We start from the raw sequence: 24,365 nt of genomic DNA, 5'->3' as shown, positions 1-24,365 counted from the left end.
TTTACATCCTCAGAACCATCATCATCTAACACCCATTAATAATCAGCCAACTCCCCCTCAGCGATATGAACTATGACTGACCAGTACCCTACATCACTCTTAGAATAAACGACCTCGAACATAGAACCATCTTCAAAGTACAATTCTTCGATATCCGGACCAAACTCCAGGACAAGCTCGAGGACAAGATACATATCTAAGGAGGGCTATCCTCAAAGCTTTTCTTCAAGTTTACAAAACTGTATTTTCAGGATAGCAACTATTACAAGCATGTATACAAGAGCTCAGTTCCAGCTTTGACTCTTTACACAAAACTTCACAGGAAACCCGTCCAGTATGCTCTCACATAGGAGATTACATTCAGTTTACAATTCAACCCAATTTCATATTGTTTTCATACATTTTCCTGGCATCAAAACATAGGAGATTACATTCAGTTTACAATTCAACCCAATTTCAGATTGTTTTCATACATTTTCCTGGCATCAAAACATCTTAGATTTTAGTGCCACAACAAGGCTATACAATTCAGCTCCTAAACAATCCATAAAGCTTGCATATAACTGACTCCAAACTTCACAAAACTCCTCCTGTTTTACCCCTTGTGCTGCTATTTTGTTGCAGCCAACTTAGGAATTCAGAAAATACCTCTTTTCCTCTTGCTCCTGGACTGCAACACCTCAGGAACACCTCCACAAAAATACAGCAAATCAAAACGCCCAAAACAGATCTGAAATTCTCGAAATTCAGCAACTTTCCTGGCCCAAAACCTCCTCGTGTAGCTTATCCTCTATGTTTCTGGACAGCCTATTGGATGTTACAAGAAGGGTTCTTTGTATCTAATACCTCATGAGAGCATATCTCTGTCTACAGCCACCACACAACATTTGACATGGCTAGCTTTGATGATGTGCAGAAGTGCTTCAACCAGCCCTCAGCAAAACACGGCAACAAACCTCCAAGGCTCCTTGTTTCCAACTATCCCACAGCCACAGCAGTCCACTCTTAACACTCCACAATTCTTGATCTCATGGCTAGCAACTTGCTCCCCTGACGTGCATACTTCTGTCCATGCCCCAACTCCTTGAACATCAACAACAACCAAGCAAGCAGCCACACATGCAATCTTTTGGCCCTCTAGTCCATCGAGCAAGTCCTCAGCTTCCAAGGCTTCTCCTGTAGCCCACACAGAATCTGAACTGAAGACTCTTCAAGGACTCGACAAAACACAACCCAAAAACACCTGGAAGCAGCTCGTTTTTGCTCTAGGCAGATTTCAACAGCCTCCTATAGGCTTTTTCTACAGACCACCCTCTGTTCCTGGCTCCTGGCACCTGGGAAATTTTAAAACAAAGAAGTCGTCTTACCTCTTCTGCCCCTGAAAAACTCCAGCATGGCCCCCAAGCTGGTCACCCTTCTTCTTCTGGCTCTTGCCTCTGGGGTCTTCGAAAGTCACCTTCTCCTTGTGATGGAAGTGCAGTACCCGGCTCTCTCTTGCTTCCCACAGCCTCCTAAAGCAAATTCAGCAACCTCTGCTTGCAATCTGCTCTCCGGACTTCTGTAGCAACTCCACAGTCGATCTCCTCTGCTTCCACAGCTTCGGAGCTTCCCCAAATTCAAATAAAAAACAGGCGCCTACTTCATCGTCACGCTCCAAAAAAAAAACTTTCAAAATGAACTTTCGTAGGCTCCAAAATTGGACAAGTTCTCCTGGAGGCTTCTTGAGCCTTCCTATGTGCTGACACTTGGCATCGGCCTGCATGCCTACCACCTATTCCAAATCAAACTCCTACTGACACACAGGTGTCCAATCACAGCCCACCATCCATGTCACAGGGTACCTCAATTCCTCTTCAAAAGCCTTGGAAATTGTGCCAAAATTTTTTATTTTTCTCTCTTTACTTTCTCTCTCCTGTACATTGAATTTTATCTCAACCAAAACTCAAAACTGACTCAAATTGATTACATATTCCTGAAGCTCTTAGTATTCTGCACAATATATACACATCATCGGTCTCTATTTTTATCTACACATATTTAGCAACCCCCTATTTCTGCTGAGACATTCATGTTTAGCAGCTGTACAAACAGAGATGTAATATTCAGATCTTGCTCTGTACTCTTCACAACCTCCTGACATGCATCATAAGCTTCCCGATTTTTTTCTTTCAAGGCTAACATCAACCGAGCAAAATATTTCTTTAATCGCAGACCATTCACTCTTCTTTTATGCTTCTTTCCATTTAAATGAGTAAGCTGATAGCTTCCATTATCAAACGTTTTCTCAACTTTGTATGGACCTTCCCACTTTGTCTGGAATGCAGTATGAAATGTACTATCCAGCTTGCTATTATAACTGAGAACCAGATCACCTTCTTCGATTTCTTTTTGCTTCACCTCCTTATTCTCTTTTTCTTGTCTTTTCAATTGCATAGTGGCATAGTGATCAAAATCTAGCTCTCTGTCTAATTGGACTGTTTGCAAAGCCAACAATCTTTCTCTATAACAAATTGATAGGTTCATATCCTTCTTCAACTAGAAACTTCAAAGCTGGAAATTCTACATCAATAGGCATGAGTGCTTCTTTCCCAAAAACTAAATGAAATAGTGAGAATTGTGTGCCAAATTTCACCGCAACTCTGTATGCCCATAATACACGATTCATCTCTACATCCCAATTTTTTACATGACTTTCTATCATTTTAGTCATCAATCATCAACTTAAATTCACAATTGAATTTTTCATTCAAACCATTGCATTGAGGGTGATAAGGAGTGATATACTTGTGGTTGATGTTTAGTCTTCTACATAAGTGGTCAACTACCTCTCCTTGAAATTCAGGACCGTTGTCTCACAATAACTCGAGAGGAATACCAAATCTGCAGCATATATGTTTATACACAAAATCAGCCACTTCCTTACTATCTACTCTCTTCAACTGCCTTTACTTCTGCCCATTTTGATAGGTAATCCACCGTAGTAAGCATATAACACTTCCCTCTGGCTGTCCTGGGAAACGATCCAATTGCATCCACCCTCCACCTCTCAAAAATGTCATATACCAGCATGATATTTCTCGGCTCCATTTTTAAGATTCTCTTCCCCATTCTCTGGCACTCATGGCAAGACCTGCACCAGTGTTGAATATCCTTCTGGATGGAAGGCCATACATAACCCTCTAGTAATATCTTCTTCAAAGTGATCTTAAATGCATAATGACCTCCACAAGCTCCCTCATGATTTGAAGATAGAATATGATATATTTCTTCCCTCCAGGGTATTCTCCTCGATACTTGATCAGCTCCTTGCATGTACAATTTATCTCCAATCATGACATAATGCTTACTTTTCCTGATGAAATGATACTTTTGGCCTTTTTTGAGTTCCTCAGGCAAGCGACCTGAGAGTAAGTAATCCACCACCTTAGACAGGTGTCAGGCAAAAATCTGAAAAGTGTTTTGGGTCTGTGTACATATGGGATGCGAGGTTTGTGAATAAGCTTTGCCCTGAATGCCCAAACAGATGTACAGAGCGGATGGTTTTGCAGTGAGCTGGTATGCGTGTTGTTTCTTTCTGGGAGGAGATGGTGGAGATTTGGAAGTTTTTTATTGCAGCAATGTGGTGTGCGGGTGGTCTGGAAGGCTATGGTCTTAGCGTTGCTGCTGGTCGTGACACACAGAGAGAGCTGCTGAAGTCGAGGGTTGCTGGTGGGGCGCCCTCTGAAGAGAAGTAGAGACCGGGAGACAGAGGCTTGGTTGTCAGATGCAAGGGTGAAATCCCTTGGCAGTAAATCCTGGCCAGAGTCCTGGTTTTTGTGTAATTGCTGAGCTTGTATAGTTTGGATGGTGCTGTGTGTGTTTTTGCTGGATGATCAATTGTCTATCGTGGTTTTGAGCTATCTTTCTGGTGTGGGTGGGTGGTGAATTGTGAGAAGTGTTCCAGCAGGTGGCTGGTGGTGCCTCCGTTGTGTTGTTATTTTCAAAGTTTGGGAGATGAAGGGCTATAGAGGCAGTGGTCTTTTTTCTTTTTTTCACCTCACAGTCTTTTGGTGCCCCACTGAGGAGAGCTGAGGTATTTCTCTTTACGAGGGTGTATGCCCCAGAGTAAGAGATTGAAGGAAGGTGTTTCCAGTGTTTTTCTTGGTCTGAAGGTGAAGCTTGGGGATAAAAATGATGTCGTATCCGGAGTTTTTTGGTGGTTCTAATGAAGATGTAGGAGATTTTCTTGAGAGGTTCGAGGTTGCGTGCATTAGCAACCTTGTTGATAATGAAGACCAGGTGTTGAAACTTTTGAGGATCTTTTTGAAGAGTGATGCTAGAGATTGGCTCAAAGGTTTTGAAGCAGAGGAAGCTAAGGCTGTACCACCAAGTGTTTTGACATTAGACAGGTTGACAGAGGCTCTTTTGGAGCGGTTCCAGCGAGTTGAAGACTCGAGTGTGCTATGGCAGGAACTCAATGATTTGCGACAGGGACAAGGACAAAACGTGGATGATTTTTTTGCATGTGTTCACACAGGGTTGTGGGATCGATGGTGCTTTTCTTTGCGGAGTGAGGCTCCCCCGATGTTTGTGAAGAAAGGATTATTTGTAAGTGGTTTGCTTCCTGTGTTGAAGCTCAAGGTTGAAGGGAAGAAACCCAAAACGTTTGAAGATGCTGTGCAGATTGCAAGGGACAAGGAGTGGAAGATGAAGAAGATGGCAGAGCTCGGTATGCATTCAGAGGGTGTGCATGAGGATCTCTTTAATGCTGGAAAGGATGCCAAATCTTTTTTGCAGGAAGGAATGCCTTCAAGGTCAAAGCAGGTGAATAAATGTATGCTTGATAAGCCGTCAGGGTTCTTTTCGTGGTTGAAAGGGTGTCCGAATGAGGATTCCATACAGGTTAAAAAGCCAAAGCAAAAGGAGTGCTTGACAGGTCTTGAAGAGAAGCCATTGTTCTTGGAAAGCGGGGTTGTTGAAGATGTTATTATGCCGAATGAAGAGATGGATGTGCTAATTTGTGTGGAGGAAGAGATATCCTTGCAATCGAATGTCGATGCTGTTGTGGAAAGTGATTTGGAATGCTCTTTTGGTGATGACTTGATTGTGGCTGCGGATGTTGAACATATGTGTGATGACACACCCATGTGGGAGGATAAGCAGGTTCTTTTGGCCAACGAAAAAGATGCTTTTTATAATGATATTTGTTTTGATGATTCTTCTATACAAACCATTACCAAGGAGGACAGGGTAGAGAGATTTTCACTTGAGGATGATGATGTGAGTGCTTATATGTGTGGACAAGATGTGGACCATGAGCTGATTGCTTTGAACAATGAAGAGGAGCAAGTCATTGCGGACATCTTGGATGAGCATTTTTATGATTGTGAGAATGTGATTGATGCTGTGGATGTTTCCTTGTCTGATGAGCCAAGTGATATGGATCTTATGCATGAAGATGAAACCTGGATGGGCATAGACAAGAATGTTATGGATGATTGCTTTGATGTGACTTTGGACAGGAAAGATGATGCTCCCTTGTATGCTTTGGTTAGAGGATGGTGTTCACAAGTGGTCTTGAATTTGATGATGAGTGCTGCCATACAACAGGTTAGACAGATGAGTCTATGCATTGTGGGTTATCACTTATGTGATGCTTTGAAGTAGGAATCGACCAAAGTTTTGGACAAAGAGGACTGGATGGGTGATGAGGATGTTACAAAGGGGTTCTTAGCTGCTATGGGTGAGAATGGTGTGGTGATAAAGGAGAAGCTTTCAATGAAAAAGATGGATATATGGTCAAAACAAGTACTCTTGGATGTTAAAGTTGAATGGTGGTCCATGCATTTTGGACATGGTTTGCATGCAGATGTTGAGGGTGCTTATCTTCTCAAGTGGTGGCAGTGTATTGATCAGTCCTTGTTCTTTCAAGAGCCTTTATGCTGGCATGGTGAATTTAAAAGGATGCTCTTTGACCCAGGTGGGTGGATGTGGTATGTTATGATGTTAAGTTGGGTGATACAACTTTGGCCGTTTGATCTAGGAATATGAATGCAAGTTCTTGTTTTCTGCTGAGCATGAATGCTCTAGCAGGCTGGAGGGTTGGCAAAGTATGTCAGGCAAAAATGTGAAAAGTGTTTTGGGTCTATGTGCATATGGGATGCGTGGTTTGTGATAATCTTTGCCCTGAATGCCCTGGTAGATGCACAGAGCGGATGGTTTTGCAGTGAGCTGGTATGCGTGTTGTTTTTTTCTGGGAGAAGATGCTAGAGATTTGGAAGTTTTTTATTGCAGCAGTGTGGTGTGCGGGTGGGCACCGACCCATTCGAAACAGATGGCACTCCATTTTTAGCATGAATGTGGAGATGACCGGCAGTGCATGGCACCGACTAATTGATGTGTTTGGAAATCATGATGTAGCTGACGAAGGCTGTGGGCAGCTCTTGTTTTGGAAGGTTGTGGGCGCCGTTTGTTCAGGAAAAATACAAGGGAAAGGAGGGGCCATTGCAGCATTGTGGTGGCCATTATTGAGGCTTTGAGGCTTTAAAAATAAAAAATATATACTAATTAAGTGGCCACCTTATAAGGGTCCACGTGGGGGTTTTGTTCACTGCTGCCACCTCCCTCGCCAGCGTGAAAGAACACACTAGAAAAATGCGAGCAGGTGTGAAGCGTGGGGGCCGCCTGGTAGAAGAGAGACGGCTTTGCTGAGGATCTCGAGAGAGGCAAGGAAACAGTTGAAGGCCGCCTCTAGTAAGAAAAAGAAAGTGTGTTACGTGGGGATCGCCTTTCGGAGGCGCTCGAGAGACAGGCGAGCTGAGGGCAGGTAGCCACCTTGTGGGAGATACATGGAGGCAGCTCTGTAGGTGCAGCGGCTGGCGGGTGATCTACGAGGGCTGGTGTGGGCCGCGTGGGAGCCGCCTGGTGAGATGCGACGAAGGTGCTAAGGGTGAGCCGTCTGGGTGCGAAGGGCTGGTCGTCAGCGATAGAGAAGGGCTGCAGGCGAAGACAGTCGGGCTGTTGGTAAGGATACTGGTGAGCGCCAGGCACAAAGGAGTCGCTAGTGACAATGTAGCTAGGGGAGGTGGCCTTTGGTTTGGACGACTGGCTGGCGACGGGCTGGTGTGGCAGCCGCCCAGTGTGGAGAGACGCCTTGCTCGTGATAGCTGCAGAGGATGAGCGTGGAGGCAGTTGCAAGGGCTGGATGCGCAGGTGAGGCTGGCGACTGGGGAGTAGCGTAAGGAGGGCTACTGCAGAGGATGAGTGTGGAGGCAGCTGCAAGGGCTGGATGTGCAGGTGAGGCTGGTGATAGGGAAGCTGGCTGCTCTGACGGCAACTGAGGCTAGTGGTTGGGCTCGATGCAAGAGGAGATTGCTGCGTTGAGCAGTTAGTGTTGGTGCTGAAGGGATTGTGCAGAGACTGACGAGCAAGGAAAGCCAGCAGTGTGAAGAGCGAGAGGAGCTGACGAGCTAGAAGGATCTGGTGTTAGCGTTGCTGCTGGTCGTGACACACAGAGAGAGCTGCTGAAGTCGAGGGTTGCTGGTGGGGCACCCTCTGAAGAGAAGCAGAGACCGGGAGACAGAGGCTTGGTTGTCAGATGCAAGGGTGAAATCCCTTGGCAGTAAATCCTGGCCAGAGTCCTGGTTTTTGGTGTAATTTCTCAGTTTGTACAGTTTGGATGGTGCTGTGTGTGTTTTTTTGCTGGATGATCAATTGTGTATCGTGGTTTTGAGCTATCTTTCTGGTGTGGGTGGGTGGTGACGGGCTATAGAGGCAGTGGTCTTTTTTCTTTTTTTCACCTCACAACAGGTATTCTCTCCCTCTGTATAATGGCTCTTCAATTTTTGCAATTACTGGGTCCTGATCAATTACCTCCTGGGCTAACTCATGTGCAATATGATTGTCCTCCTGCTGCACATGTTGAATACTCCATGCTGTAAATTGACGCAACAGCCTTCTAACATTAGCTAGACATCCTTTTAATCTCGGATTCTTTGCCCGCCAACTACCCAAGACCTGCTTTACTACTAACACGGAATCTCATTTTATAATTAGCTTCTTAATTTTTTGTTTTAGAGCAGCCTGCAGCCCCTTAAACAATGCTGCATATTAAGCCTCATTTTTACTTTTGGCTTTCAGACGTATTTCATCTTTTAGAATCAGCCCGCCTTCTTCTGAATCCTGGATTATATAACCCCCGGTGGACTAATGTATACTCCTCTTATACGAACCATCAAAGAACAAGACATGAGCTCTGGGAATGATAATTTGTTCCTCTTTTTCTATTTTTGAATCCATTCCTTCACCAGGATCGGGCCTTCCTTATATGTCAAAAGATCTGCCAGTGTTGCCTTGTAAGTATCTTCAATTAAAAATGAGAAATCATATTCTTGAAGCTCCACCAACCATCGCATCATACCTTTTGAGAGCGAAGTACCATTCACCAACTGAGGGAGAAGAGTATAGTTCGTCAGAACCACAAATGGTCTCATCAAGAGATATGACCTGAACTTCCTGCAGGCATATACCAGACTTGACAAAACCAATTCAGCCTCTGTATATTTTCTTTCTGCTTTCGTCTTCACTCTACTTGCATAATATACAGGTTTCATGTATCTAGACTCATCTCCTCTCTGCATTAAAATTGCTCCAACCACATCCGGACCAAAAGATGGATTCACATAAAAGACCTGGGAGAAATCTGGGACTTTTACACTGGAAATACCTCCCAATACCTCCTTCACTTTCTCAAACACTTCCTCGCATTCTTCATTCCATTGCAACGGTTCTTTCTTCATGGCCTTTTGAGTATAAAGTAATTGAGATACTAAATGAATAAATCTCGCCATATACTTTACTTTCTGGACAAAAGTCTGCGCTTGGATGTTGATGGTGCAGATAATAAGATAAGAGCTTTTATTTTCTCTGGATCAGGTTCAATTCCATTTTGAGATATCATATGACCCAACAGCTTCACTTTTGGACATCCTAAATGACACTTTTTAGGATTCAACTGTCCACCTGCATCATCCATTTTAGAACATACTTGCTCCAATTTATCGCCATGCTCCTTTTGAGAACTATGTATACATATATCATCCAAAAAAGCTCTCACAAAATCATCTGTAAGAGGTGCAAGTTCTCTATCAGTATTCCTCTGATACCATGAGGGCACATTTTTCAAACCAAATGGCACTACTCGATACCAATAGCAACCCCACGGTGTAATGATAGTGGTTTTAGCTTGGTCTTTCTCAGCAATTGAAATTTGAAAATACCCAGAGAAGCCAACGCATACACTATACCTCTCATACCCAGGCACCTTGTCTAAAATGTCATCAATGAATGGCAGAGGATAGTGATTGCTTTTTGTTGCAGCATTTAGAGGCTTGTAATCAATACAGACTCTCCACCCACCTGTATGCTTTGGAGTAATGACCACTGGATTTGCCCAATCTGAGTGATCTACTGGATAAATTAATCCTACCTTTAATAATTTACTCAACTATTCTCTCAACACGGGCAATAGCTCTCTATTTATTCTTCTCAACTTCTAAAATACTGGCCTCACACCCTCTTTCAATACTATAGGCATTGGTTCACATTTGAACCCTCGGGTCTCTTCATATGAGGTAATAAACAAATCTGGAAATTTATGTATTACCTTCATATATTCCTCTTTTTCCACTGGCTGCAAATTGGGATTCAACATACCCTGTAATAGCTTCTCTTTCTCTGCACTGGGTGGTGGAGGTTGCATCAGACTGTCCATATCTTCAAGTCTACTCTCTTCTTCCTCCTTTGACATCTCTTCAGCTTGCATTATATACTCATCTTCTTCTTTCACTAAAAATGATACCTGACCTTCATCATCAGAAGTAGAACTTTCTTCCTCAGTTTCACTATCTGTATATTCATCAACACTTGTTTCTTTAGGCTCACTCTCCATTTCCAGTTTGCTACTCCTATTGAACTTCCTGGCTCTACCTCTCTTATTATGTACAATTATAGTGCTCTTCGTCCAATTTTGGATGGCACCCACCTGTCTAAGCCAAGGCCTACCTAAAATCAGCAGATAAGCTCCCCAACTAGCCGGCATAATATGGCAATTTATGCTGAAAATCACACAAAAAGCAGTCACTGGTACTCCTGTACATATACCCAGACACCACTTTTGCATGATTCACCAATCGAAATCTAAAATCTGAATTAGCACTGAGCTTTAACCCCAATCTCTCCATGCAAGACTGAGTCATTACAGTGATTTGTGCACCGCCATCCACATATGCTTCTCTAATACTCACACCTCCACACCAAGCATCAACCGATGGACAGATATCAGGAAGGTCTTCCACAGACATCATTTCCATTTCACCTTGCGTGGGCTCTTGCTCATTTGCTTTCCTCGGATTTGCCAACCTCTTCCACTCTCTCTTGAGCTTCGGACACAATCCAAGCAATTGGGTGAATGTTATATTGGCTGCCCTTCCTTTTAAATCACCCATCAGGGTGTATTCTTCCTGACCTTGACCGATACACAAATATGAAGTTTTATAGCATCTTCTTGGCTTCCTTTTCTTTTTCTCTGGTTGAGGGCTGCTGTCAAATTGGACATGTTTTCCTTTCTTAGATGACGGTTCAGATCCGCCATTGCACTTATTGTCCTCTTGCCAACAGGCATGATCTCTGGAATAGTCTCCACTCCTATCAAACTAAGAGCTGGTCCCTTTCCTTAATCTTCTCGTTTAACTCCACTCATAGAGGGCTGACTTGGATCTTTTACCTCAATACTGTGATCTCCTGATCTATCATTAGTTCTTTGCATCACGGGATACATTTTACCACCCACCCTGGGTGGTTTATCACATTGAGGGCTGATATGTCCCCGCTCCCGACAACTCCAACATTTGACATTGCTTAAATAATAGCCTCGTTCTCTCCTTGATCCTCCCATATTTCCTTCACCTGTTGGCAAAATATCTCTTGTATTATTTGGAGCACCCCGTCTTCTTCCCCTTCCACCTGTTTCCATCCAATTCAAACTTAAAGACTTCATGAGTTCCACTGCATCATGAATGTCTCTCTTCAAAGTATCCTCTTGTTCAGGAACAATAGCAACTTCTCTTTCAGGACGTATACTCTCAGTCTCTGGCATCTTTACAAACTTCCTTGGCTCTTCTTGTATTCCCAACTGCCTCAGACGCTTCACCTTCCACTCCTTCTCTCGAGCAACTCTAACAGCTTTCTCAAAGCTATCCAGATTCTTTAGCTTCACCTTCAGACGGAGGGTTGGCTCCAGCCGGTCTCTCTTTATCATCTGCGAGGGTACTTCAAGAATCAAAGCCTCACACCATAGACTCCACAATCTACCAAACTCAATCAAATACCGATCCACTTCTATCCATCCTTCTGCTGAATTTTACACAACTTCTTCCACACATCATTCGGACTTCTTACACGAGCAAACTCTAGCTACACGATACTCAGGGTCCTGTTGATGAGCATTCCTGTGTGTAGTCACAAACATCTGTAGCCATGCTTTTGCATCACCCTGTAAGCAATAAGTCAAAATCTGAGAGAGGATCTTCGGGGTTGCCCTGTCTTTCATCAAAGCTGTAAATTCCATCTTTCCAAAAATTTAAACGCACTTTCATGCGGTAATCCCTAGTATTCTGGAAAGTCCTCAGCCATCTCTTCAATCTTTCTTCACAAAAACCCTTGTCTTATTTCACAAATCAAAGGAAATTTCTTCCTCTGTGGAGGCACCAAAAAGTGATTACATGGAAGCGGTATAGCTATATATGCCTTTATAGAGTGTCACACTTCCACACACTGATACAAACACACCCAGAACACCAGACCCAAGAGTATGTACAAAACTTTATTTCAATTCAAGTCTTCATCTTTATAGAGTTGTACATCCATTACATCCTCAGAACCATCATCATCTAACACCCATTCATAATCCCCTCAGTGATATGAATTATGATTGACCAGTACCCTGCATCACTTAGAATAAACGACCTGAAACATAGAATTATCTTCAAAGTACAACTCTTCAATATCCTAACCAAACTCCAGGACAAGATACATATCTGAGGAGGGCTATCCTCAAAGCTTTTCTCTAAGTTTACAAAGCTGTATTTTCAGGATAGCAACTATTACAAGCATGTATACAAGAGCTCAGTTCTAGCTTTGACGCTTTACACAAAACTTCACAGGAAACCCGTCCAATATGCTCTCACACAGGAGATTACATTTAGTTTACAATTCAACTTAATTTCATATTGTTTTCATACATTTTCCTGGCATCAAAACATCTCAGATTTCAGTGCCACAACAGGGCTATACAATTCAGCTCCTAAACAATCCACAAAGCTTGCATATAACTGAATCCAGACTTCACAAGACTCCTCTTGTTTTACCCCTTCTGTTGCTATTTTGATGCAGCCAACTTAGGAATTCAGAAAATACCTCTTTTCCTCTTGCTCCTAGACTACAACACCTCGGAACACCTCCACAAAAATATAGCAAATCAAAACGCCCAAAACAGATCTGAAATTCTCGAAATTCAGCAACTCTCCTGGCCCAAAACCTCCTCGTGTAGCTTATCCTCTATGTTTCTCGATAGCCTATTGGATGCTACAAGAAGGGTTCTTTGTATCTAATACCTCATGAGAGCATATCTCTGTCTACAGCCACACCACAACATATGACATGGCTAGCTTTGATGATGTGAAGAAGTGCTTCAACTAGCCCTCAGCAAAACATGGCAACAAACCTCCAACGCTCCTTGTTTCCAACTATCCCACAGCCACAGCAGTCCACTCTTAACACTCCATGATTCCTGATCTCATGGTGGCTAGCAACTTGTATCCACCCCCGAACTTCTATCCACCCCCGAACTCCTTGAACATACTTCTATCCACCCCCGAACTCCTTGAACATAAACAACAATCAAGCAAGCAGCCACGCATGCAATCCTCTGGCCCTGTAGTCCACCGAGCAAGTCCTCACCTTCCATGGCTTCTCCTCTAGCCCACACAAAATCTGAACAGAAGATTCTTCAAGGACTCGACAAAACACAACCCAAAAACACCTGGAAGCAGCTCATTTTTTATCTGGACAGATTTCAGCAGCCTCCTACAGGCTTTTTCTATAGGCCGCCCTCTTTTCCTGGCTCCTGGCACCTAGGAAATTTTAAAAGAAAGAAGTCGTCTCACCCCTTTTGCCCCTGAAAAACTTGAGCGTTCCCCCAAGCTGGTCGCCCTTCTTCTTCTTCTGGCTCTTGCCTCTGGGGTATTCGAAAGTCACCTTCTCCTTGCGATGGAAGTGCAATACCCAGCGCTCTCTTGCTTCCCGCAGCCTCCTACAACAAATTCAGCAAAAACCTCTGCTTGCAATCTACTCTTTGGGCTTCCGTAGAAACTCCACAGTCGATCTCCTCTGCTTCCACAGCTTTGCTGCTTCCCCAAATTCAAAAAAAAAGGCGCCTACTTCATCGCCACGCTCCAAAAAAAAAACTTTCCTAGAGGCTTCTTGAGCCTTCCTGTGCTGACACTTGGCATCGGCGTGCATGCCTGCCACCTATTCCAAATCAAACTCCTACTGACACACAGGTGTCCAATCATCACAGAGCCCACCATCCATGTCACAGGGTACCTCAATTCCTCTGCAAAAACCTTGGAAATTATGCTAAAACTTTCTATTTTTCTCTCTTTAAAATTTTGGTTGAGAACTGATGAGTTGATTTGGATTCTGATTGAAAAATGATGATTCCCGAATTTTGATTGAAATGTAATAAGTTGAGCAAAACCACAATGAGGATGAATGGGGCAAGTCCCTGTGATGATGTTCGTAAGTGGAATGACGTTAATGACTTCAGCAAATCACTATGAGATTAGTGGATTTTGCTGAGAGATTGCTGCTGTTAACACTTGACCTAGTGGATCCAGTTAATGGATGACAAATTAAAAGAACTGCATAACTGAAACTTCCATGAAGGAATGTTCAAATGGAATTTTTTGTCTGATGGACCATTACTGTGTTAAGAATATGAATGATATGTTCTAAATGAATTGTTATCTGATAATGAATTCTATATAAGGGATCTTTATCCCATGATTCTGTGGAGAGCTGACCAATCTGAAGAACCCTAGAATCAGTTGAATCTAAAGTCGGATTTGAATTCTAAATAAAAGGACTTAACAAGAGTTTTCGTATTGATAGGATCATGGATCGACATCGTTGTGGTAGGAATGCTAATCCCCAACTTGATGAGGAAGAGCTCGATTTGGATGTTTGTAAAACTCTTCATGGATCGCATCTTGGACCTTTCAAGGGTATAGGGGAAAACTTGGGCGAGACTATGGAGAAGTGGATCGAAGCAATGGAAGAGTACTTTGATGTCACTGGGTATAATGAGAAGAGCAGAATGGCTCTTGCAAGGCTGAAGATAGTAGAAACAGCCAGAGTAGCATGGAAACAAACCGTGTGGATCAAAACACTCAGACATGGAATGATCTCAAAATTTACCTAAGGAAGAGAAATCACCATCACCAATGGTAGACTCGTCCTCAACGGTGGGGGTAATGGCCTCAATATCGGTATCTCCTATCTCATGATCATCCTCCTCTCTTGTATCACGGTCATCATCACCTCCATGGCCATGATCATCCTCCATATGCTCCATATTCGTAAATGTACTATACATCACTTTGGAACGTGGCATAATAGGTATGACATGCCACCATCTGTTGTTATCCACCATTGGTTGATAGACAACCTAATTCAAACACAAATACAATCATATTATTTTGCTTGCATCGAAGGTATCAAATATTTAAAAGTGAGTATTTTTATATGTGTGTACAATATCTGTTCACATTGTTGCGGTAGTACTAGTGTGTCCTTCTTACTTTGCCAAAACTTTGTTGAGTCAAAAGTTACAAAGCCACTTGCATGGCATTTGATTGTTGCATTAGGGCCTCTTTCCACCACATCCTTAAACCACTTTACATCCAAAACATACACAAAGAAGCGTCGAAAGTCAAGCTTAATAATATCTTGGATTATGCCACAATAATTATCCATGGCTCCATTGGCTCCCTCAAAGCTAGCAATGACGCTGCAATCTTGTGTGTTTCTCTTATCACCAATCCATTGTGTTCGAAAATGCTTGCCCTGACACCATATAGCATTGAACATAGTGCACTACACCAAGACAAAATCAATTAAATAAGCAATCTAAATTATTGAAAGCTCCTAACTTATGCATAACATTCTATATACCGACCTTACTCATGCATCCCCTAGCATACTCCCATGCTTCCATTGTGATATGCATCCCCTCGTCTTTCTCTGCTTTCTCCATTTTGTCAAGTAGCCAATCCACATGAATATCCTTTGGAAGTTCTCTTATAGATACTGAGGGTATGGCACAGAGATCCGTGGTGTGTACAAAAGAGGGCCCTTTCTTCTTGTCTTGTTGCCTTTGCATCCTCATATCTTGTCACCCATCTTTTCATCACATCACTATTAAGCATGCAATAGAGGTTGATATTATAAAGCAACTCCGTGTCTATTACTTTGTTGTGTCCTTTCCCTTGAGGCACAATAGAGGTCATCCTTAGGTCTTCATCATATCTCCATAGTCATGGGAGAGAGCTATCCACATCAACAAGAAACTCAAAAATATATACAAGTGACTCTTGTACCAACCAACCCTCGGCCATGCTACCTTGGGGTCTTGCATTTTGTCTCATGAAACCCTTCAAGGTCTCCATGAAGTGCTCGAGGCGTGCATGTATAGTACCGCATATAGCAATCTCATCCACCAAATGCACTATGAGATGTAGTTGGCTTGTGAGAATAGAACATGGAAATGTCTCCTCCACTAAACAAACCACCTCCACTGACATAACTCGAGCATTCTCAAGCATGGTGGGATCTATTTCCTTTGATCTCACATACCTAGAAATGAAAAAGTACACCATATTAGCAATATGAACACCTTGCATGGAGCATTGATACGCATCACATTTTGTATCATGTAAAGTACCTCACAAGCTCGCCCATCTTGTAAATACAATCTTTCATGTCCTTCGATGCACTACGAGAAATGCTAGTAGGTAGTATGAACTAAACACACGAGGAATGGTTGATTAGTTGCTTCTAATTTGCTCACAAATTTGCAAGGAAAAAGATATTATGCACATAAAATACTTACTTGGAGCATCTTGTGACAATCATGAGATTTCAAGTCATATAATTGCTCTACACCTCTTTTCATGCTCTTTGTAAAGGCCCCCTTCAAACACCTCATGCATCCAGTGGGAGTACAAATTGTAATAATAGCACGCTTCACCGCCACCATCTCTAGCTTTGATAACCTCCATGGTGCACGAGGTTAAAAACATGCCCATTTGGTCTCTCTTGTGGCCAAGCTTCATGCATCCTCCGTGTGGTACGTAGATCCTCCCTTACTTGGAGCATCTTGTGACAATCATGAGATTTCAAGTCATATAATTGCTCTACACCTCTTTTCTTGCTCTTTGTAAAGGCCCCCTTCAAACACCTCATGCATCCAGTGGGAGTACAAATTGTAATAATAGCACGCTTCACCGCCACCATCTCTAGCTTTGATAACCCCCACGGTGCACGAGGTTAAAAACATGCCCATTTGGTCTCTCTTGTGGCCAAGCTTCATGCATCCTCCATGTGGTACGTAGATCCTCCCTTATGCCTACGGAATCTCGTGTCCCATTCAAATGTTCCCAAATGGTAAATGCCACATTCTTGAAGATATGCATGGGATCAAGCAGGTGATTGATCTTGAGGTGGGACCAATATGGTAAATGATAAAAGATGGAGTATCTAAACAAAAGCTGGTGTTAGCAGGCAATCTTTATTTCCAGCCAATATAGCACATAATAGTTACAAACCCTTACTGACTCATGCCAAGTGGTGGAGAAGTCGTGGAACCGTCCAAAATTCTCATCCAATCTCCCGCTGTGAGTGATTGTGGGAGGACTTCATTCCAAGGGGCAACATATCTAGGATGATCAGGTGGGAGAAATTGATGGTGATTCTCATAGATGACCTTATTCAATGCGTCTGCCCGTAGGCAACAAGCGAAGGACCACAAATAGGACATGCATGGTAACCCGATGTAGTGAGACCTGAACAATAGATGCAATTAAGAGTTGAAGGTGGGTTTAGGGTGCCACATCCTTTGCCTACTCATAATTAGAAGTGCAGTGCTTACCTGAACACTCGCCATAGCTTGGGAAGTCATGCATCGTCCACATCAAGATTGCTTTGCAGTTGAAGTCTCATGAGAGGAGGGAGGCCTACTCAAATCATGCACCTCGATACCTCTCCAAAGTATCTGTAGCTCATCAATCAAAGGCTCCAAATAAACATCAAGATTTTTGACTTTATGTTTCCCTGGAATTAGAAGGGATAACATAACATGTCCTTTCTTAATCGCCATAGAGGGTGGAAGATTATAATTCACCAATATCACTGGCCATACACTGTAAGAGGTTCTTTTGAGACCAAATGGGTTCACACCGTCCATACCCAATCCAAGTCTCAAGCTCCTAGGTTCTTCCTTGAAGCTTGGCCATGTGTATTCAATATGCTTCCACGCAAGAGTGTCTGCGGGAGTTCTCCACTTGCCATCGGTTGATCAAGGGGAGGAATGCCATGACATGAGCTCTGCAATGGATTTGCACTTGAACATATGTTGGATGCGAGGGATTATGGAAAAATGTCGCATAACCTTACGAGGCACGTCCAAAGTTTTGAGATCTGCTCTATATCTTGCCTCTCCACAAGAAGGACACTCTCTTGCATCCTTATGTAGTCCACGAAACAAAACGCAATCGTTGACGCATGCATGGATGCGCTTGTAATCTAATCCTCCAAGAGAGGTCACATGTTGCCTTGCCATATCTCTTGAGGTCGGTAATTTATTCTCCCTTGGAAGCATTTTACACAATAGCCTGCAAGTGAAGACCATAAATGAGGAAAAGCATTCGAGTAATTGACCCACTAGCATAATTCACCATGTTTGCAAAATAGACTTTAAAGCTTACTTGAGTAATGCATTCAAACTTGCATTGCTCCATCCATAGATGGTTTGCAAGTTTAGTAACTCAAGGGAGGCACGTAGAACAGAGAATGTGCGCCCCTTAAACAGTGGAGTCGATGCTGGGATAAAAAGATCATCCTGCTCCATGCTATCATCCCTCCCTTTGGATTGATGGACATATAAATCTCGCACCATATCATTAAACACCTCCTCCTCCACGGCTTCATGAGGTAATGGCGGAGGGCTACTATCACCATCACTACATGCATTCGTAACGGTCCCTCCTGAAGATCCCACCTCATATCGTCGACGCTTTGCCTCCTCAGGAGGACGAGCATAGGGCAACATATGCGGGTGTGGCACTGCATCCTGTATCAAATTAAAACGGGATCATAACTCAAACATATGAACACCCATAGGTATCTCAATCAACCTTAACTCTTTAACACTTACCATGTTTACGGTCGCATCCCATTCTCCATACTTTGAGATGTGATTGAGTGTAATCCTGCATGCATGATACATGTTTTCTCGACATCGATCACACATATATTTGATTTTTTGCTCCAACCACATTTTGCGATGGTGGATACGGAGGGATTCATCCTCACTGGAGCTACTTGTTGAAGATGAAGACATCCTACAAATAAACAACCCAAAAAATTACTCTTGTATCAAATATTTAATCTAAAAACTCTGTGGCGCGTCTAATACTGCGTCTATTCTGTGTGGTGCGTGTCTAAAGGCACGTCTAAATCGTGTTGTAAACGCGCAATTAAACGTGCATTTAGACGCGTGTACTACACAGAAGAGACGCGGTTTTAGATGCAATATTAGACGTGACATTAGACGCGACATTAGACACACCTATAAACGTGATTTTCATTTTCAAACCTACTTTTAGCACGCTTGCTTTTCTTCACATACTTTTAACGGGCTTGCTTTGCTATTAACAGATCCACAGCCTAGCATCCACACTTATCTTCAAGCACCCACACTTATCTCCAGGCTTACACGATCATATCCAAGCACACAAGAGAAAAGGGTGAACAAGGAAGAGAAGAAAGAGAAGCAAAGGGTGAACAAGGAAGAGAAGAAAGAGAAGCAGCTTTGAAGAAGGACAAGAAGCTTCCATACCTCTATCCAACGTAAGTCTCTTTAGGGTTGATCTTCTTTGAAAGTTGCTCTCTTTGGATTCGTCCTTTGCTCTCTTTGAAACGAATGTTTTTGGTACAACTGTTGTGCTTTTGTGTCGGGCGCGTCGGGCGCATGTCCTTTTTGAGTTTTTAGAATAGTCTATCTGTTAGAGCGCGTCTATAGACGCGTCTACTCTGTGTTGGAAACAAATAGCCACGTCTATAGATGCGCTGTTATACGTGAAGATAGATGCTGTGTTTTTTCTATCTTTTTTTTCTCTCCTCTCTTTTTTTGTCTTTTTTTCTCCTCTCTTTTCCTCTCCTTTCTCCTCTCTTTTATCCCCACTTTTCTCCTCTCTTTTCCTCTCCTTTCTCCTCTCTTTTCCTCTCCTTTCTCCTCTCTTTTATCCCCATGTTTTCTCTCTTTTTCTCCTCTCCTTTCATGGAAATAAGTGATTGCATGAATGAAGAAAGGGATTGCATGAATGATGGAAAGGGATTGCATGATTGAAGAAGGGGATTGCATGAATGATGAAAAGGGAAAGCATGATTGAAAAAATGGATTACACTCTATATTTTCCTCTTTTTTTTTTCTCCTCTCTTTTCCTATATTCTCCTCTCTTTTTCTCTCTTTTATCCCCTCTTTTTCTCCTCTATTCCCCTCTCTTTTCCTCTCTTTTATCCCTTCTTTTTCTCCTCTCTTTTCCTCTCTTTTATCCCCGCTATGCATGCCTTTTCTCCTCTTTCCTTCTCTCTTTTTCTCTTCTTTTTCTCTTCTTTTTCTCTTCTCAGTTCATTGCTAATCTTCTTCTTTTTTTTTTTTTCCAGTTCATCATGTGGCCACTAGGAAGCTCTTCAAGCTCACCTAATCTTCGGAAGACCATCTTTCAGGACTTATATAACCTTTTGGGGCACCCTCCCAGTCCTGGGGAGTTATACGGCTACATGACAGGTACTCTAAACACCCCCCAGGAGTTGGCACTACAGACTCTAAACCACCCCAACCCCACACCTTTTGAGATTACCCCAGTGGAGTCAACATAGCCCAGCCGACTACATAGCCTATGCCCCTTCCCCCATGCCGTCAAAAGGAGGCCCTTCTGCCTCGCAGAGCTGTCGTCGTACTCCCGTGCAGTCGAGACTTGGTTCTCTAGCTAGGTGTGGCCAACGTACTAGCTCGACACGACACAGTAGCAGGCGTAGTAGCAGGGAGAGCAGTGGGGGATGCATGGCACAGTGCTTTGGGAGGGTTGGCGGTGGTGTGAACGAGAATGATTCATATGATTTAGACATGCCCCCGGGTGATGGTACGATGTACTATGACATCACTCAGACAGGAGGCATCTTGATGGATGCACGGGGGAAGGACATCATGGCCTTCATGCGCTCTGTAATTGCTAACAATTATAGAGATTGCTTTATTCACACTACAAAGATCAACCAAAGAGTTTGGCTGATGAGACCCCTGCTGTTCGCTCTAGGTATCCTAACCCCCCCAATGTTCAGTTCACAGATAAATGGGCCAAGTCAAAGATTGTTTCAATACTTAGCAATAAAAGATCTTCGCTTAAGAGGCATGCACTAGCGGAGCTTGCCACGCTCCAAGGAGGTCAACCACCAAGGGGCCCGTCGCCCCACACCGCTCACAAACATGAGTGGAAGAAAGCAATGAAGTCAGCGAAGGAGGAACCTAGTCTAAAGCACGTGGAGGCACGAAGGATCCAAATGGAGCAATATGGAAGCGTGCATTTTGGAGCAGGGGATGTTGAATCATGGGAGGCCCAGTTTGTAAGTATCAATCTCAAATTATATTGTTTATGTAGTTTATTAGGAGGTTGTTTCTTTGTACTGACCCCTCCGCAAATTGTGTCATCTTGCAGCTTGATATCCTGGGCAGGTACCCTACTCCTGTCGAGACAGCCTACCACCGCCACCATTGCAGAGGAGATACATGGAGGCACTTCTATAATGACGGGTTGATTACTGAGGAGCAGTATATCCGGGCTACTGGAGAGTCCCCCGAGGTATTTGAAAGTAATTAAATAATGTCAATATTATAAATAAAGATTTGATTTTTCATACAGTGATATATGTTGTCCCTTGTTTACAAGACCCTACACAAGAAGATGAGGAAGAAGACGAGGAAGAAGGAGGCGGAGAAGGGAGCGCAGAAGGGAGCGAGGAGTAGTGCTAGATACTCTTTTTTGTACTTAGCCACTGGCTTGGCTTCGTACCTCTTGTATATACACTCCTCTTATTTTTGGTACTTGAAGCCACAGGACGTGGCTTAGCTTCGTGCTATATGTACATACAAGCACTTTTTGAGCTATCAATTAATGCCTTGTAACTAAACGTTTTGGAGTTGTAATGTTTTATTTGGAATTGTAATTAATGTCGGCTATAGACGTTCTTGCAAGAGTGCTAATTAAAATGCGGTTGGCTGTAAGAATTGAATTACACAATGTGGAAATGGGATTCCTATAACTACATAGCATACACAACAAACACAGCATTCTGTTCAAGCACACAAAATTTAAAAAATATTCTCTAGCACGTCTATAAACGCGTCTATATACGCGTCTGTCTGTTCAAGAAGCGTCTATTTGCACGTCTACAAATGCCTCTATAATTGCGTCTATAAACGTGTCTATGCATGTGTCTGTCTGTTTTTTAAAAATTTTCCCGGAGCGTCTATTTGCGCATCTATAGGCACGTCTGTTTGCTATCTTTTAAACGCGCCTTTAGATGCGGGTCTGTAGACGCGCTAATAGACGTGCGAATAGATGTGCCCGTAAGTTTTTTTTAAGTTGAGTAAACGCGTCTGTGTTCACGTCTCTAGGTGCTTTGTCTTGTTGTGCATGGAAAAAGTTACATATGGCCGTTCTTGATCGAAGCAATGGAGGAAAAACTAGAGTAACAAAAGAAAATGTGTGGATTTCTCTTGACAAATTGGTAGTGCTTTTGCAGAAGATGACATTTGGACTAGATGATTCCAAGGAGTTTACGGAGGTGATTGGTATAATCAATGCATCAGTTGTTGAAGCTTGGACTTCAAGTAGTATAACACATTACATGGTAAGTGTGACATTACAATTAATTTATATGGTTTTAGAGACTAACTATGATTACGTTGTTTATTGATGTAGCATATATTGCATGCTCATGGTCCTTACTTTGCAAATGAAGGACGTTTAGCAATATGGTCTACATAGGGCATGGAGTGATCTCATTGGCAAGCATCATGTGCTTTCCAAAAGACAACTACTCATGGAGGTGGAATCTATGATGTTAATCCAATGAAACAATTACTTCTATGGTAGTATAGAAAGATAGTAACAAGGTTAGAAGAGAAGAAGCCTATGTCCAATGGATCATAGGCAATACATAGTCATATGTGAGGTTAGAAAGGCATGATTTGAGAATTCATCAGGTAGAGAGAAACATGCTGAATGGTTGAGAACTCAAGAAAGAGACGGAAGTAAATGGAAAACCTGAGAGTCAAGTGTTTCAAATGATCAAATGCAAGTTGAAACTTTGTGATTTTTTGTTAATGCAAGTATTACTCTACTAAACCAAAATGTCTTTCACATAGAGCTTGTAAACCAATGTGATTTATCACCCATAATATCACTAACTATAACCATAATATTAAATGATTTTATGTGTGAGAGTAGATGCATACTTATGTGTGAACACTTCTGTTATTTTTTAAGTTAACTAAACTATTACTTATAAGTGCTTAAGTGGTGAGACATTTACATTTTATAGTCTTCTAGCTTATGCCACGCAGCAAGCAAAGTGCTAAGAGGAACCCTACTAAGACTCACCCAACACAGCCCCAGGTCAATATACCAATGGAGACTGATAGTGAGTGCACTCAACCTAACAATCCAGGAGGCACTACTACAGGTACAACACATCCACATCCGCCACAGCACAAGAAGCGTAGATGGAAACCAGGCACTATTGCTCTTCGAGAAATAAGGAAGCATCAAAAAAGTACAAACTTAATCATACTGAGGGTGCCATTTGCAAGACTGGTGAGAGAGATATTGTAAGATCTCCAGCGAATGTCTCGTAATAGGTTCTATGCAAGACTTAGTTCTACAGTCAATAATGTGCAGCGATGGTCAGCCCAAGTGTTGCTAGCTCTTGAAGAAGCAGATGGGGTTAATTTGGTGGACCTCATGCATGATGGCCAGTTGCTATTCATATGCGAAGTGCATCACTCTTATGGACAAGGATTTGAGACTTGTACGAAGGATTCGTAATAATGGTGATGCCTTCAATTTGAACATAGATAATATGATTTGATCATGAGTAAATCATATGATGTATTGTAAACCTGTGTTTCAATGTACTTGTAATCTATGAGAAGTGTTTTTAATATAGGTACAATTTGATGTTTCTTTCTCAGTATCTTGGGTCTTATTATCTTTTTCTCTCGTATAGTTTTTCAAGTTTATCGAAGGCATTATTTTTATGTTCACATGCCTCATATGGATTTAGGATTTTTCACACATGTATGCATGAAAGACTATAAGTGTATAAAATTTCAATGAATTTAGAAATTTAAAAAAAAATATCTTTACTAAAAAAACATAATAAAAATTACTCTAAAAATTAGATTACTTTAAACATGGAACGAAGTTCTAGAAACCCTAAGGAATTAGTGAGATGTTGCATCATAGGGGTTCTTATAAATAAGGAAATTACTAAATATAATAAAAATTACTAAAAAAATTAAGAGTTATATATTTTCATTCTATAAAAATATAAATATGTTATATTTTCAATTTTTGAAGTTATAAATATAAGTTTATAGTCTTTAATTTTCATTCTATTCTTGTTTTATCTTCTTCAAGAACATGTCTCGCACCAAGCAGACTGCTTGGAGGATTGATCCCGTGAAGGTCAAGCCCCCAACATTGCCCACACACCACAAACATCGGTGGAGACCTGGCACCATCGCTCTTAGAGAAATTAGAAAGTATCAGAAGACAACATACCTTCTGATCCCAATGAGACCTTTTCATCTCGTTGTTAGGGAGATCATGGATGATTTGAATGTAAGTTGGATATCTTGCTAGCATCGTTGGGTCAACGACAGTGAGGCTCCCACATGATGGACAACAGCAGTAGCTTTGGAAGCT

Source organism: Cibotium barometz, chromosome 23 (assembly GCF_041138505.1).
Source record: "Cibotium barometz isolate CiBa-2024 chromosome 23, ASM4113850v1, whole genome shotgun sequence".
In the NCBI taxonomy this organism is placed as follows: domain Eukaryota; kingdom Viridiplantae; phylum Streptophyta; class Polypodiopsida; order Cyatheales; family Cibotiaceae; genus Cibotium; species Cibotium barometz.
This window is presented reverse-complemented; position numbering follows the sequence as displayed.